This window comes from Canis lupus, chromosome 21, assembly GCF_048164855.1.
Source record: "Canis lupus baileyi chromosome 21, mCanLup2.hap1, whole genome shotgun sequence".
Taxonomy (NCBI): Eukaryota; Metazoa; Chordata; class Mammalia; order Carnivora; family Canidae; genus Canis; species Canis lupus.
The window spans coordinates 46117002-46134539 of record NC_132858.1 but is presented as its reverse complement, the minus strand read 5'-3'; the positions used below and the strand labels follow the sequence as shown (position 1 = coordinate 46134539).

The window sequence follows — 17538 nt, the reverse complement described above, 5'->3', positions numbered from 1 at the left end:
CAATGGATCCCTTGCCTCCTGCCTATTCCAGAACACCCCTGGTTTGTTTCATCAAAGCCCCCCCCTCACTGGATCACTACCATCTGTATATAGCATGATGCTTCAATTTCTGTCTTTAAAAAAATAGACCTATCTTGACTCTCCCCATTCCCTCCAGTTAGCTGTACCTGTCAGCTTCCTTTCAGAGCAGGTGCCTGGAAAGGGTTGTCTATTTCTGATGTTACCAATTCGTCTTCTCCTATTTTTTTGAACCCACTTTAAGATTTTATTTATTTATTCATGAGAGACACACAGAGAGAGGCAGAGACATAGGCAGAGGCAGAAGCAGACTCCCTGTGGGGAGCCCGAAGCAAGACTCAATGCCAGGACCCCAGAATCACAACCTGAGCCAAAGGCAGACGCTCAACCACTGAGCCACCCAGGCGTCCCCTGAATCCACTTTCATCACTGAAATTCCTCACCACCATTCCACAGAAGCTGTCATCAAGGGCACTGCTTCCCTCCAGGGGCTAGCTCCAATGTTAATCCTCAGCTCTCCTCTTACTTGATCTGCCAAAACTAGTTGGCCCTGTTGACCACTATCTCCTAGAAGCACTGATTCACTTCAGCTTCTGGCTGCACCTCCCTTCCTACCTCCCTGACCTTTCCTTAGTCTCCTTGGCTGATGTCTTTTCCTCCACAGGGATTCTTAGCATTAGGTGCTTCAGAAGTGCTTGAACCTCTTTCTTTATCTGGGCCCACTCTTCAGGTGATAAGATTCAGGGTTATGGCTTTAAAAACCAGTGGGAACACCAATGAACTCCCAAATTTCTCTCCAATGTGGACCTTTCTTCAGAACTTGAGATCCACCTGCTTTCTCAACCTTTCCTCCAAGATAGTTAGCAGTCTCTCAAACATAGCCTACCCAAGACTGACACACTAAAAACGAAACACGGCCCCACCCCTGGTCCTTCCTGTGTGGAAGTATGATGACGCCAGCTGCACAGGTCAAAGGCACTGGAGACAACTTTGATGCCTCTCTTTTTCTTACACATCAAAGCCAGCCCATTAGCAAATCCTGTCAGCTCTTCTTCAAAATATATATGATCTGATGACCTCTCACCATCTCTACCTCATCCAATCGGGGACAAGCTATCATGACTCTGTTGAAATCACTGCTGTAGTTTTTTTTTTTTTTAAAGATTTTGTTTATTTATTTATGAGTGACACAGATAGAGAAGCAGAGACATAGGCAGAGGGAGAAGCAGGCTCCTCTGGGGAGCCTGATGTGGGACTCGATCCCAAGACCCTGGGATCTTGACCTGAAAGGAAAACAGACACTCAGCCACTGAGCCACTCAGGTGCCCCAGTGTCATAGCCTTCTAACTGGACTTCCCATTTTTGTTCTTGAGTCCCCACAGTCCATTCCCCTCATAGGGTCTGTGGGGCTCTCTGTTTCATGCAAGGTGATTGCTAAAGTCCTGGCAATGGCCTACAAGATCCAAGATGATCTGGTCCCTGCTTCTTTTATGGCATCTGTTGCCACTCCTCCCTCTCTCAAGACTCCAGTCTTGCTGCCCTTTCTGCTCTTTCTGGAATCTTCTAGCACCTTCCTACTTCAGGGCTCTGCACTGGTCCCTCTCCCAGAGCACATTCTCTCCATACATTGGCAGATTCTTTCCCAATAGATCTCGGTTCCAATAAAGATGCCTTTTCTGGTCAACCTATGTCAGTTAGTAACCACCTCTCTAGCACTTTCTTTCCCTTTGACCTCACTTATTATTCCCTCATAGCAGCTAACAATGTTTAATGTACTATGCATTCACTTGATTTTTAAAAAATTTGTACTCACTCCTGATTCCTGCTCGAGCTCTAAGAATGTTCTTAACATCTGTAGAGGCTCAAGGAATAATTATTGAATAAATGAGTTCATGACTCAAAGGATTCAAATGGCATCGGAAATCTAACAAGAAGGGATGCCTGGGTGGCTCCGCGGTTGAGCATCTGCCTTTGGCTCGGGGCGCGATCCCAGAGTTCCAGGATCAAGTCCCACATCAGGCTCCTCGCAGGGAGCCTGCTTCTCCCTCTGCCTCTGTCTTTCCCTCTCTCTGTGTGTCTCTCATGAACAAGTAAATAAAATCTTCAAAAAGAAAGAAAGAAATCTAACAAGGAACCCGCAAAAAGTTCCCCAGATGAAAAAGTCTGGGTCTACTTGCCACAGAATCCTCTGTGAAACTTGGTACCCCTTAAATCTTCAGGTTTTGCTCTTCTTCTAAGCAGACATGTCCAGAAAAGAGTCCCCCACCTCCTATCCCCACCAAAGGCGACCCTGGCAGGTTCTTCCTTGGGCTATTCAACTCCTATATGTGTTGCAATAAACATTTTCATTTCTTTCATTTCTCACCCCTCTTCCTTTTTTCCTGGAAGTTGACAGATCTCAACAGAAAATAAAAAGGCTAAATGCATGCTTTCTGAATTTTGGTCAGGATTAGAAACTTCAAGATGTATCTTATTGGAGGGTATTTTTTGAGCAATTGAGGGCTAGGTTATAATTTTGTCTGGATTCACCCAAACAGGAGCTCATATTTACAGACAAGGGAGGCAAGACTGCTTTGTAATGCAGGTTGAGTGAACTAACTTGTACTCAGATTCGGCCACTGGGGGATGGTACCTAAAGGGAGGCTGGCACTGTCCTGGATGGCCGGGTGCTTTGTCCACCAGCAGTCTGTGAAGGACATGCTATCTCTATGTGACAGAGATACTTTCTGTGGGCTCCTCCCCATTGCCTGACCTACTCGCTTCTGCAAATAACCCTTTAGGTCCTCTCTAAAACCAGAGCTCAAACATTTGTGGATGTTCTTTCTTCAAACTCAAGAACTGGCAATTTCACGGTGACCCTTTCAAACTGTGTGAGCGGGGCAAAGTGGTGAGAGAAACACATCTTTTAGTGCTGTTTCCTGGCTCTCAAATAAGTTACATAAAAAGGGAAAGAATAAACTTTAAAATGTTTTTTTTTTTTGAACTGTCATTTGATGATGTGTTCTGCAATCTTCAGAAAATAGGTACATGTTACTACCACATTAGGGAGAAAATAAGTTAAATAAAAATTTCTAGCAGCAAGCCTGAAGGCTATCATATTGTCACTCAATAATTTGTTTCTGAAAATCCCCAAATGCACTTTAGTAGGTCTGCAAGCTTTCAACTTTCTGGATCACATACCATATGCAGTACACCCAAAAGAAACAGAGGCAATCAAACTGACAGATTCTAATTTAGAAACCGAAAAGTGAATTTTCTACTGTTTTTGAAGGTAAAAAATGACAGTGTTGCCTCTTCCCCTGAAAATTTATCTATAATTATGCTTTGCGATAGAAGGAAAACAGCACACTTGCTGTGCACAACATTTGAGTCTTAAGAGCTGCTTTTGATTAATTAATTCATATTTTTATCAGGAGGTCAAGAAGCCTGCTTGTCAGAGCCCACACCTCCATTTATGCAGCAAATCGTGATTTATAAGACAAAGTCGGCGGAGTACAGTTGAACACAGTTAAAGCACCATGTATATGTGGAAAGCAAGTTTTACAGCTAGGGCTTCATTAGATTAAAATCTTTGGCCTCTTTGTGGTATGCTCTTTCCTATTGAATTTTGGAGTTCCTGCAGACCAAGAGAAAAACCCAGACTCCTCACCCACCCTTCAGACTACGCTTACATCTCAGGAATGCTAAGGGGTCAGAATTGGTCAGGTTCTCGGTGGTGCATCCTTCAAATGCAGAATTGGATGTCTCAGCAGCATCTCCAAAGGCAACACGGAGAACAGATGTGCGGCTGGTCAGCAGAGGAAAGGGGAGACAGGGAGCAAAACTCAGCTTCACTGAGTGACTATTAAATCCCACTTCCTGAAAGGTGCTTTCGCTCTGTTATTTAATCCTCGTGACAAACGAGCGTGCCATGTAACATTTCACTGTTGTAGAAAGTCTCAGAACATTTATATGTGACTTCAAAGATTACATATCTGGAGTTTACAGAAATCATTTCTATTTAACGCTCTATTTTGTTAACATCTGTCCGTGGCTTGTAACTCATCTCTCAGAATACATGCAGTGTATTCATTAGAAAACCTTGGGCTAATACTAAGTAACTAATACTAATTAACAGAATCTTAATTAGTAAATAGTGCCATTGAGGGCAGGATAGCTCAAAAGGGACCCTTTGCCTTGGCTAATATGTCACAAGTCCTCTAACAGGAAGATCCTATCTGGAAATGCAATTCTAAATAAGGATGTTAACTACTCCCTTGTACCTGAGAACTTCCCTGTGAGCAAATCTTGCCCGTGAAATATAAAAAATCCTCTGTGTTGCATTTGAAATCTGATAAATATTTATTATCAATGCTGTTTGCTTTTAATCTGTTCGGGATATCATTTCTCCAGCTTCTTAGTAGTTAAACAAAAATGGCATTTACATTACAATATTGCTTGCCAACAATCTCATTTTCTGGTTTAGTCAGCAGCCCTTCATGCTTGATTAGTCTTTAATTATACAAATACCTACATATTAAAAAAAGTTTTCTTTTTTCCATACTTTGAGCATGTAATTATTTTCTCTTGCATGCAATAACCTTTAATTTTAGGATTAAGCAACTGATTCTTTTTAGTATGGATGGGCCTTTTCAAGTGTTAAAACAAATTTGGTTATTGTATTATGAGAAAAATTAACTTTGGGAAACCTCTCATCAGTGCCTTTGACAGCACCCTGATCAGCTGTTACAGAAAGCACCGGGTATCCAAAAGATAAAACAAGACTTCATTTCTCCAGTGTTTTCCAATTTCTCCCTCTCTCTCTCTCTGGTCTAGGAATGTGATAATTTAAGCACTTAAGACCTGAATATATCAATTTTCCTATTTGCACAAATAGGGCTGAGAGCAGATGTTTTATATAAAAATATTTTAATACAAAGGCTGTTTCTAGTTTGAGTTGGAAAACCTACAAACTGTAAACTTTTATAATCAAAGATTTTTCTGTAAGAAATCCACAGAATGTTTAAAACTAGAGGAGTATCTTGTTGAGTTGGATGGTGTTTCTCCCCACACGCCATGCCTAATACTTGGGGCCAGTGAGAAGCCAAACAGCAATGAAATGGTACCTCCCTGGGGTACTTGGGTGGCTCAGTGGTTGAACATCTGTCTTTGGCTCAGGTCGTGATCCCGGGGTCCTGGCATCTAGTCCCACATTGGGTTCCCTGCATGGAGCCTGCTTCTCCCTCTGTCTATGTCTCTGCCTCTCTCTCTGTCTCTCATGAATGGTTAAATAAAATCTTTGGGAAAAAAAAGAAATAGTACTTCCTTTTCTAAAACCAAACAGGGGAAATCCTTAATATATCGCCTGACACGCTTTTGGATATTTACTTTATATTCATTTCCTTCTCTCTCCTCTCATACTAAATTCTGAGAAAAACAACATCCATTTCTTTCTGGGAGTCATCTCAAGGAGCAAACCAATCTGAGAACCTCACGGCATTCAGTTAGCCACATTAAATATGCACCGGGTTCTAGGTTCTGAATGAGGCTTGCAGGACATAGTGACAAATAAGATTGACAGGTACATTAACCCAAGCCAGAGCAGGACGACATTAGCCTGTGTTTAAAGCGCTGCTAGGAAGATACTTTAACTTTCCTCCAACGTCCATCCCAAAGTTTAGTTTGGCTGGTGGTAAAAGCATCATTCTCATATACCCAGTTTTTATGCAGAAGTACAACATTCTCTTTTGTTCAGTCCTCAGGGTTGACCACAGAATCTCAGAACTGGACAGGGCCACCAGGCTCTTCTGGTCCCATGTCTCTACAAGAGAACCACTGAAGTGGCTACCCCTTCTTTGGGACAGCTGTCTCGCTGGCTTACCCAACAGCACACCTATCTGTGCATACATCTCCTGGGAAGCGCTGTTCTGTAGATTTGTACCCAAGGTCCTAATTCTACCAACATGGCCACTTTACTCTTACTGGGCTGTAGCAATGAACAGGACAAAGTCCCTGTGATTATGAAATTTCCATTCTAGTTGGAAGAAAATACATAAGCAAATCACCAAATAAATATATAACGTGTCATGTGGTGATAAGACCTCCAAAGAACGATGAAGGAACAGAGGTGCCACGTGTGCAATTTTATATAAGATGGTGAAGGAAGGACTCTTTGATGAGGCAAAATTTAAGGCAAGACCTAAATAAAGTGAGGGAGGAAGCTGGATATCTAAGGGAAAAGTGTCTAGGTGGAGGGAGCGATAAGCACGTGAGGTCTTGGCATTGAAAGTTAAACACTGAAATACACTGAACTTGTATAACTCAAGCCTCATTACCCCCAAACCAAGGTCTCTGTGTTCTCCACAATCTTTTAGATGTACCTTTTGGTATTTGCCCCTCTATTTCTAAATAATAATTTATTTTTAAAAAATATTTTATTTATTCATGAGAGACAGACAGAGAGGCAGAGACACAGGCAGAGGGAGAAGCAGGCTCCATGTAGGGAGACCGACGGGGGACTCGATCCCAGGTCTCCAGGATCACACCCTGGGCTGAAGGCAGCGCTAAACCGCTGGGCCACCTGAGCTGCCCTAAATAATAGTTTAAATTGTTTTTCTTGATTTGCCAATTTGGGGTATTATTGATTGGCTTCCACTATGGGAGATGAGGATTGAATATCCGCACCCACTCCCTATTTCCCCTCCTCCTGTGATCCCTTCATCCTGCCAACAGAGTTTCCAACTTAATCGGAATTTCTTTTTGGGACTACGAAAGTTCTGTTTACCTCCAATGCTGTTAGTACACTTCCTTCCTTGTAAAAGCTTTTGCTCTTACCAAAGTTAATCATTGGTCTTTTCTGTCTGCTTAGTTTTTTTTCTTTCTTTCTTTCTATTCATGATTCTTCCTAAACTCATCTCAGGAATGATGAACATTATTTTCCTTTAGAGAACCATACCAGGTATTCTCTTGGTTTCTCTTCCCTACCCTTCCCCTGCCGGTTCTCCAGGGACATCCTTTCTAGAGTCCTCAATGGAAACTGCCCCAATGGAAACTGGTTGTGTTCTAAGTCCACAGTAACTATCAGCCTGGGTGTTCCTTTTTGACCCTTTCAATGGTAAAGCTCCAATCTTTCTGTTCTTGGGTATACTCTCTTGTCTTGGTGGAGCACTTCTGGTGAAGTTGATGAAGAATGCATGACATCAATTTGAGACAAATTTTCCGGAGACTTTGCGTCTGAATCTTTAGTTGACTCTTATATTTGATAGTTAGCTCAGCAGTATATTAAGTACAAGTTGGAAACCATTTCCCTCAGAATTTTGAAGGCTTTGCTCCATTGTCTTCCAGCTTCAAGTATTGCCATGGAAACCCAGTGTTATTCTGATTCTTGATTACTTGTATTTTACCTGTTCTCCCCCAGAAAACATTCACAATGATATGTGTCAGATGTTTTGTTCTGTTTCCATTCATTAGGTTATTTATTCAGTGAGACTTTCAATGAGGTAACATCCTTCAAGTCTGGGAAATTTTCTTGTATTATTTCTTTGTAATTCATTCTCTCTCTCTCTCTCTCTCTCTCTGTATTCTGTTAGCTAGAAGTTGGATCTCCTGGATCAATCTAGTATTTTCTCCATATATTACTAATTTGCTCTCTTTTTTCTTTCGTTCTACATCCCAAGAAATTTTCTATATTTCTAAACCTTCTACTGAATTTTTCTTTCTGCTATAATTATTTTGACTATTATCTAAATATTTCCTGAATTATTTTTTAAGTGGTCCTTCTGTGTTGTACTTTCATTTTGTGGATGCATGGTCTCTATGGAGATTCTAGGATATTACTTTAAACATTTTAATAAAATTGTTCTCTTTCCTCTGTTGCTTCTATTTCCAACAAATTTCTCCCCTCTTTGATTTGTTTTAGTTTCTGATTTCAGATAAAAGCATTTCTCAAATATTTAGTCATTCCTTGTTGTCTTTTCACATATAAAAAGAAAGAAGGGACCTGGCGATGTTGGAAATCCCAAATATTGATAACTGAGTCTTTCCTCTCTGATTCATGGTCGGGTCTCTCCAAAGAAGAATCCTTCAATACCTGAGGTGGCTAGGTAGTGAGATGCCTGCATACTTGAGCACCTGTGTATGATATAAATAGCCCCGTGAGGTCATGTTTTATCGTTCAGGATGTAGACTTTCCCTGGATGCCCTGGTCAGCAGTAAGGAGCTCTCTCCAGCACACAGTGAGCCATACATATGTCTCCAAGTCTCTCATTCAATTTCTCATGCATAAAGCTGCTAGAGAGCTTATGTTCTGTGACGTTCCAGATGTCACAGGTCTCACAGGAGCCATGTACATGGGGTGAGATCAGAAGGTGACTGCTATTGCTGGCAGATACTTGTGTTCAAAAGTGGTTTCAAAACCATGGTCACACGGCTTATCTTGGGATGGGTGTAGTTGCCTGTCTGCTTGGATTGAGGAGGAAGCTGCAGGTCTACTGTTCATTATGCAGTCATTAACCTACGCCTCTGTTTTCAGCTACATGCCCTGCCATCCCTGTCTTTCATGGTAGCTGGTATCTGGAGCCCCGCAAACCCTTGGATTCTGGGGGCTCCAAGGATGCCTTGCTTCTCACTGTGTCCCTCTCAGACCCTTGACATTCAGCTTTCTCAGCCTGGTTAACTCTTTCACCTGCTTTTCCAGAATTTGGTTGAACTTGCTTGTCCACTGCTGTCTTTTCTCCACTTCACTTTGCCTTTTTGGATTCATATGATTAAAAAATTCCTTTAATATCATTTTAGTGGGATTCCCAGATGGTGTGTAGAGATATATGTACATATTCAATCTACAGTCTATCTCACTGAAGAGGAAACCCTCCCATTTTTTTTCTTTTTGAGAACTGGAAAGATCTTTTCTATTTTTTGTTTCCTAGTACCCTTTTTATTCTTTACATTTCATCAGGTATTAACAACCATTTTCACTTTTTCAATCTTTCACTTAAAAAAAAACTCAGTTTCTTAAGATGTTGTGTCTCAACTCATCAACATTTTTCATATGTATATTGCCCTGAGCCTTGGCTAACCTGTCCTCATCTAAGAAACTGTTTACAGTACTATAGGGCAGGAGTTCTTCAACCTTCTTCATCATCAGAATCATTGGCTTCACCCCAGAGATTCTGATTTTATAGTTCTTAAGTTGGGTGAGGGGAATCTATATTATTAAAGAATCTCCAAGTGATTAAAACTTCTTTCCTTATTTTTTCTTACACAAAAATTTAACCACATGTAAAAGAAGACACAATGTTATCATGAACTCCCATGGCGCACCCAGCTTCAATACTTTTCAGCTCATGGCCAATCTTCTTTTATCGATTCCCTACTCAACAACCTCCACCAATATTATTTTCTTCCTTCCCACATCTTCTGAGAAAAATCCAGACACCCTACCATTTCATTTGTATTTAAGTATGTATCTTCAAAAAATACTCCTAAAATATAACTAAACACCACTATTATACCTAAAAATATTAAAAAGAATCCCTGAACATCATCAGACATCCTATCAGCAGTCATATTTCCAACTGTCCCATAAATGTCATTCTTTTACCTTTTTACATTTGCTTGAATTGTCAGCTAAATAAAGCCCACATCATGAAATTCTTTGCTGTGTCTTTTGGTCTACATGTCCAACCCCCTAACCCTTCATCTGAATTTCTCTCTCTTTCTTTCTTATGATTTACTTGCTAAAGAAACCTCCCCATGTGATTTTGATGTGTGGCCAATCTGGGAATCATAACTTCTCTGAAGCACCCTTGGAGATTACATACAAGGACATCAGCTAGAGCAATCAGTACCCTGGAGCCCCCACTCTTGTTAAGGAAACCCCTACACGTCACCTGCAAACCTTTTAATAACATTGCATTTCTGGCTCTCATTCACCTTGATTTTAAAAATCGTTTGTTCTGAGGTCCCTAAGTGGCTCAGTCAGTTAAGCATCCAATTCTTGATTTCGGCTCGGGTCATGACCTGAGGGTTGTGATATTGAGCCCTCCATTGGGCTCCACACTCAGCATGGAGTTTGCTTGAGATTCTTTCTCTCCCTCTCCCTCTGCGTCTTGCCCCACATGGTGTGCATGCTCTATAAATGAATGAATGAATGAATGAATGAATGAATAAATAAATAAAATATTTAAAAAAAACATTAGTTCTATTGTCGTGTTTTGTGTGTATGTGTGTCTGAGTTTTTTCCCTCTCATTATAGTATATGTGGAACACCATCTTTACCCATCACTTCTACTTTTTGAACATCATCTTTTTTTGGGGGGGGTGGGTTGGTAAATCTATCCATTCTAAATTACAGTTCTGCTGGCATGGTGGTAGTCACCTCAGCCAGCATCCAAGAATCATCCTAGTTAGGTTTTTCCAAATCATCTGGGAAAGAGAGGTGTCTCCTATGGCCTTCACCCAAGGATTCTCTTGTCTCAAATAGGATCACATTTTGAAAATTATTAGTAAAGTTGCCAAGTAGAAAGAACACAAAGTATTTCAAGAATTACTAATTCCATCTTTTCACTAAATTAAGAAGATATCCAAATGCCTTAGCTTTTTTGCTAAAATATTTCACCAGTGAGGTGAAAACAAGTAGAGGCAGTTTGGATAAATGTTGGAGGTGGCATAGTGATCATAGCTTGGGAGAAGGGCCCCAAATGATTTATTGTCCAAACCATGACAGTTCTGAGTGTGAGATGAGTGCTATTGGCAATTACACCAGACAACAGGGATACAAAGAGACCATCCCAGTTAAAAGAGCATGTGAGGTCCCCCAGGGTGGAGCCAGACAGTCTGGACTCAAATCCCAGCTCCACCTCAAAGAAGCTGTGGGCTTTTGGTAAATTACTGGCTTCTCCAAGTCTTGGTTTCCTTCTACTATAAGTGATTGCAAGGCATAAGCAGGAAAATGTATACAGAATACCACAGTTTCCAGCATGAAAATCTCAACGGTATTTTAATTTTTTAAACTGGATCATAATTTTTCTACTGGGAGATTCTGCACTGGTGGGGTTTAGGACAGCCAAGCATGTCACATGAGAGTCTCTGGTATCCAATGGTGGGATCCTGAGGTATACCCTTGGTGGGAGATTCCCTTTCATCTTCCTTGGGTCTTTCTATCTGTTCTCTAACACTTTTATGCTTTGGAAAATACAATTTAACTCACAGATCAATCAGATCTATAAAATATTAAGAAGGCCTCCTCCTCTCTCTATTACATTCTGAATATCAAGAACCACCATGGGTGGGTTTAGATGAGGGGGAAGGAAACAGAAGACTAAATAGGAAATGGTGGTCTTTGCTTTGATGAACATTTCCTACCAGAGGAAACAGGCTGATTTGAAGCAGTCTAAGTGAAGTTCTGCATTCCCAAAGCCCACTGAGAAGAGAGGGCAAAGAACAACGGTGTTAAAACAATTTCAAATAAATCATAATCATAGAGGTGCCTGGCTAGCTCAGTTGGAAGAGCATGCAACTCTTGATCTCGGGGTTGTGAGTTTGAGCCCCATATTGGGTATAGAGACTACTAAAAATAATAATAATAATAATAATAAAATAAAGTAAAGGAACTTAAAAAAAAAAAGAAATCAGAGTCATAACAAGATCCAAGGTTTTTATAGTCCTTACTATGTGCCAGGCATATATATAAATATTATAAATAAAAAAGTAAATGGGTAACCTTTCTTTCATTGGTAATTGTTATCTTCATCAAATAATTTTGCAAATAAATTTAAGATAGTCAGATAATAGGCCCTTACATATTTGCGCAATAAATAACTGCGGCACGAGAAATCATCACTTATAACAATTATTGACAGCCCTGGGACATACAGAGGTATGAGACTTAGTGTCTGTTCTTCAGGGCCTTATAATTCAAGTAAGAGAACAAAGTTGTCCATAGATTAAAAAAAAAAAAAAAAAAAGACTGGCATGTGCTAGGAGCCAAATGTGTGAGTCAGAGAGGAGAGTCCTCCCTGAGAGCTGGACAACCTGGGCAGGGAGTAGGAAGTACAGGGAAGCGTTCAGGGCAGTGGTGAGGGGAAGAGGCATGCCTGGCAATGGGGAGCACCCTAGCAGAGCCAGGGAGGTGGACTGCACAGGGCACCTCAGGCCTGCGGAGGGTTGAGAGGGTGGGAGAGTCAGGGGTCGGTGGGAGACTGGGTAGAGGGGAGGGCCAGAGCACCCAGGCTAAGAAGGCCAACAGAGAGCTTTTTAAGGATGAGGGTGATAGAAGAAAGTGTTCTTTTAGGCAGGTTGGCTTGACAGTGGTTTGTAGAGTGAATTGGATCGGGGAAAAAACAAAAGTAGGAAGACCGGGTCAGGGAGGATGATGCTAGCTCTGCCCCAGGCCAGACCAGGTAGGAGAACCAAGAGAGGTTCTAAGTACTCTGGATGTAAGTTCTCCGGCCCACGAATTTTCTGCCTGGAGCCTGTGGACCTGGCTCTCACCTTGCAACTCTCAAGACAGGGTTTTTCCCTTGATAAATGTTCCAAGAACCCAAATCTGTGCGGGGTCCTGGGCTTCCTTCCCACCATGTTCTCTCTCCCTCTTTCACTTTCTCCTTAGCATGACCTATTCACTTTCCCTGAGACTGCTTTGCCTGTCTTTAATACATTATTTCTCATTTAATAGGTTTGTTAAACTGTGAATTTTCTGTGAGTTTTCAACCATATAGGCAGCGGGTATACAGAAGTTTCCTGAAACGTGTGTATGTGGCAGGAGGGAGGGTGAATAGCATAATTGTTTAGGCCCCTTTTGACTGTTAGGGATGATGTTGAGTATTGAGGGGCTCATCGTCACATTCAGTATGTTGGAACACCAATAAACTTGCTTCTGACCTAATATGTGTCTAAGAACTCCTACTTCTGTCTCCCTGAAGAGTTAGGTCTTTCAGGGCAGGGCTTTTCAAATTCTGAGCTTATTCCATGCAAGAAATACACTTGACAATTCAATCCAACACATATATACATACAAAATACACACATACGCACATGTTTATGAACAAATATATCTATCATTCTCTCTCTCTCTCTCTCTCTCTATATATATATATATATGTATGTATGTATGTATGTATATGCAACTAAATACATATGTCTATATGTATATAATCTAAACAGAAGCTTCAAGAAAAAAACCACATAGCTTTACTATCTATGATATGATGCCCTTGTATTTTCTATTACCTTTTATTAATTTTCTTTAAAGACTTCTGGTTATGAACCAGACACTAAACCAATATAATAACCACACAAAATGTGGTAACTCTATCCTTCCCCAATTTGGGCACGTTGTCCCACCTAAATCTTCATAAAGATCCAAAGAAAGGTCCAGAAGACAAAGTTTCTTAAGTGCCAAGGCCACCTTGTCTTCTGTGACTGCCTATCTCCCTCATTTACAGAATGTACCAGATTTATTCCTGGTGGGATGAAGAGAGGATGGGGCCTTTTAACACTGAGGATGAAAAGGTATAAGCATTTGGTTTGGGGATGACCCAATGGGATTTGGGCAACCACCACAAGGTCGAAAGGAAGACCTTGCTGCTCTCATCTGATCACCACTGCTTGGGAAGGAGGCTTCCTTTCTCTGTACCTTCCCGTCCCCCCTGTTTTACAAGGGCTCTCCCCAAGCCAGGTGTCTATAGCTCCCCAATAAAGCAGCACTGGTTGGAAAGAATCTCTACATTGCTCCTAAGTTCTAACTTCTGAGGGCTGTCAATGGAATGCCTAGACAGGGGTGTGCTGTAGGGCACCCTTTTTTTGTATTGCTAAGAGGGCAATATGTTTTGTGAACCCCGAATTACAGCCCAGTGTCAAGGCTGTTTGCTGAAGAGAATCTGGACTCTGATTTGTTTTCTTCTTAAAAATAGTATACCTCACCTACTCATCTGCTTCGCCGCCTGCCCCCCAACCCACCCTAACACACGGTTATGTATAAAGTGGTGTTTACTTAAAAATTAGAATTTCAGGGCCATACCCTCATGGGAGACAACCCGCTCATACAGCTGAGCTTTCTTCCTCTTCTGTTGTGACACTTTAGATTATTTCAAGCCGTGCCCCTGCTGTAGAGCCAGGTTGGCAAGGAGATTTTTCTAAAGGCTTTTTTCTCATTGCTTCGAGCCAAAGATGTTGTCCTCTGACCTTCTGATTCCCGTTCTGCATCTAATCAATGTCAGGTCACCACACGTAAGACTAAAATGAGGTTAAGTGGAAAAAAACAAAACAAAACAAAACAAAACAAAAAACAAAAGCAAAAACCCCAAGAAGCACAAAGCCCCCCAGCCTGCCCAGCCAAGTCCTTAAAGAGCTCACCACCCTCCAATAGTATAATTGCTTGGATAAGAGAATGTTTCTCGTTTGCCTCCCCACTCACTGTCCACCACCACCCCCAACACACACACCCCATTTGTTTGGTGCCTGATTTGTTTCTAGTTGCAGCAGGGAGGTCAGAGCGAAGCCAGGAGAATGAATGGAATCAGCCTCCTGCCGGGGCGCCTGGAGCGGGCGGGTGTTACGGATCAGGGTAAAGCCGGCTCCCTTTCCCGGGCCGGGCCGATGTAACTCACTGGAGTGGCAAATTACATCAGACCTACAGCTGTAACCCGACATTATGATTAATTTGATCAGTAATTTCTCCTGTTTTTCATTTTAATCGGTGTGACTATTCTGCTGTGGCAGGTCTTTCAGATCTAATTAAGATAAATTTCCGAGTAAAAGACTTGGCAGACTTTCCGAGGCAAATCCAGGCGTCTGGTGTGAAGACCTGCAGCCCCAGTCAATCACCTTCGGGGAGGGCTGCACCGCACCCCGCAATGGGCCATTCACACTTAAGCAAATTCGTAATCTCCAGGGCTGCTTAGTCATTCTCTCAAAAGACTGGGGAGGGGGTCCCCCCTTCTCCCCCCCAGGGAAGAGGAAAGAAAGGAAGACCCCAGACAATGTCATTTCTCCCCTTGTGCTCACACTCTGCTGATTCGCCCTATGTGGATAACCTTGTAAGTGGACACTTTATAGATTCCCTAACTTGCTGTCCCCCCCCAAAAAAAGAAAAAATTAAATACTTGCCTATGTATATATCAAATAAACACAACTGTCTACACGCACAAATATGGAGCACACATGTATGTGACTATGAAGGTTCAAAGTAAGTAAGTTCAAAGTAAGTCACGTGATAGCTCTTTCGAAGCCGGCGCAGAGAGCGATGGGCATCTCTGGATACAAGTGCCATGGGACCAGGGGCAAGAGCAAGCCCTACCACAGGAATGGGAAGTAGGAGCTGGGAAGGCCGGCTGCCAACACTAGGATTGGTTCCCACCACACACACCCAGTCTGCTTTCACAGAGGCCAGAAGGAGTCCCATGGCTTGAGGCTGGGTGTTGAGGACATCCCCTGGGACTCTGAGGATCCTAAGTGCAAAACAAGGGTTACTGATGTTGTCTACAATGCTTCCAACAACGAACCGGTCCACCCAAGACCCTGGTGAAGAACTGTATGGTGCTCACTGGCAGCACCGTGCCCCGACGGTGGTAGGAGTCCCACTATGCCCTTGGGCCCCAAGAAGGGGTCCATGCTGGCTCCCTAGGAGCAAGAGATTTTAAGTAAAAACAAAAAACAAAAACAACCAAAGACAATTCAAAAGAAATATGATGAAAGGAAAAAGACCAAAATCAGCAATCTTCTGGAGGAGTGGTTCCAGCAGGGCAAGCATCTCGCACGCATCTCTTCAAGAGCCAGTCCGGGTGGCTGAGCAGATGGCTATGTGCTAGGGGGCAAGGAGCTGGAGTTCTATCTGAGGGAAGTTCAAAGCTGCAAAGACAAATAAAACTTCCTCCCATCTTTGGCCATGTAAAAGAGGTGCTTACTGTTCAAAAAAATATATATTAAAAAATATATGTAGTCTATGTAATGCACATATAGTCTAACGCTTTAACGCAAACATGCATCCATCCGCATATTGGACTTGGGTTGGCAGGGGTTAAGAGCTTATTTCCCCAATTTGTTTTCTTTTAGGTCAATCCATGCATTCATTTATGTATCCTAAGGCTAGTGGCTGATATTTGTACAAGTTCTATTAGGTTTCTTCTGTTCTTTGAAGATGAAGATGTTAATGAGATTATTTTTTCCTAAAGCCATTTAAGCAGCAAGACCTGCCTGTGCAATCTGGTATAGACACATTGGGCAAGTGTCAAGTATTTGCCTGGGTTACTGGGTTGACACACCAACTTATAGGATATACAAAACGACATGCCAAGAACCTCGAAGCAGGGGATGTTCTTAAAGACCTTTTTTTTAAAAAAGATTTTTATTTATTTATTCATGAGGGAGAGAGAGAGAGATAGAGAGGCCGAGACACAGGCAGAGGGAGAAGCAGACTCCATGCAGGGAGCCCAATGCAGGACTTGATCCCAGGACTAGAGGATCATGCCCTGGGCTGAAGGCAGGCGTTAAACCTCTGAGCCACCCAGGGATCCCATTTTATGAAGAATCCATTGCCTCACAATGATGGCACCACTGTCAATTATCACAAAGCAAATTCTCCATTTTAAAGGGAATGGCCATTTTGGAAAGTACACGTGACTGGAGAGAAGGGGCTTTAACATGAATGATTTTGTACCCAGCTCGGACAGTGTTGATGAAGAGGGTAAAGAACTTCCACAAGCCACACTAGACAATCTTTCATCAGGTAAAAAGAACTACATTCTGACCCTGTATGACCTCTTCATTTGGAGGATGATTTTGCTACCATTTTACATGTATCTTGGCTTTTGCTCCTGAAACAGTGTATCGACATGATGGTATAAGAGAAGACTCCCTCACCCCAACTAAGGCAGACAGACAGTCCCAGATGCACTTCTGTGGCTGTAGGAAAGATGGGAGGAATGCAGGAAGGGGTGATCTGCACAGTCATATAGCCAGGCGAGCTTGGGCCTAAACATTGGAGCGAGACCCACTGACTTTTCAGCTCTGATTTGTCAGTGTTCACAGACCATTTCAATCTCTTTGTACTTGAGTATCAATTGGGTAGAAATGGCTCCAACAGAACTAGTATATTTACCAAATAAAAAGAAGAATGTGTGGCTGCACTGTCACCCCTAACTTCAGAGTTTCTGCTTCATGAGCAATGATAAGACTGAAATTTTAGATCAGGAGCTCCAAGAAAAGCCAGGGAGGGGACTCTGGGAGTCTTTCTTTGCACAGAGGTAACTGTGCAATTACCTCCATCTTCATCTGCAAGTTAGAAATCATTATGTGATTTATTTTTTTAAGACTTTATTTTTGAGAGAAAGAGAGAGGGAAAGAGAGATAGAATGAGCACAAGCTGGGGGGAGAGGCAGAGGGAAAAGCAGACCCCCCCACTAAGCAGGGAGTCCCACTCCAGGCTTGATCTCAGCACCCCAGGGATCATGACCTGAGCTGAAGGCACACGCTTAACCTACTGAGCCACCCAGGTGCTCCCATTATGTGATTTAAATGAGATCTCTTTAAAATATGGAAATCCCA

The 17538-nt window shown here is 42.2% G+C and overlaps 1 protein-coding gene and 1 pseudogene across 4 annotated transcripts in view; one reads left to right on the top strand and one right to left on the bottom strand.

Annotated features, from left to right (window-relative positions):
• Window positions 1-17538, bottom strand: part of POU6F2 (POU class 6 homeobox 2) — a 476258-nt gene that overhangs the window by 89499 nt on the left and 369221 nt on the right. The gene's annotated exons all lie outside the window — the stretch shown is intronic.
• On the top strand, window positions 15239-15859 carry LOC140613576 (small ribosomal subunit protein eS8 pseudogene; annotated as a pseudogene).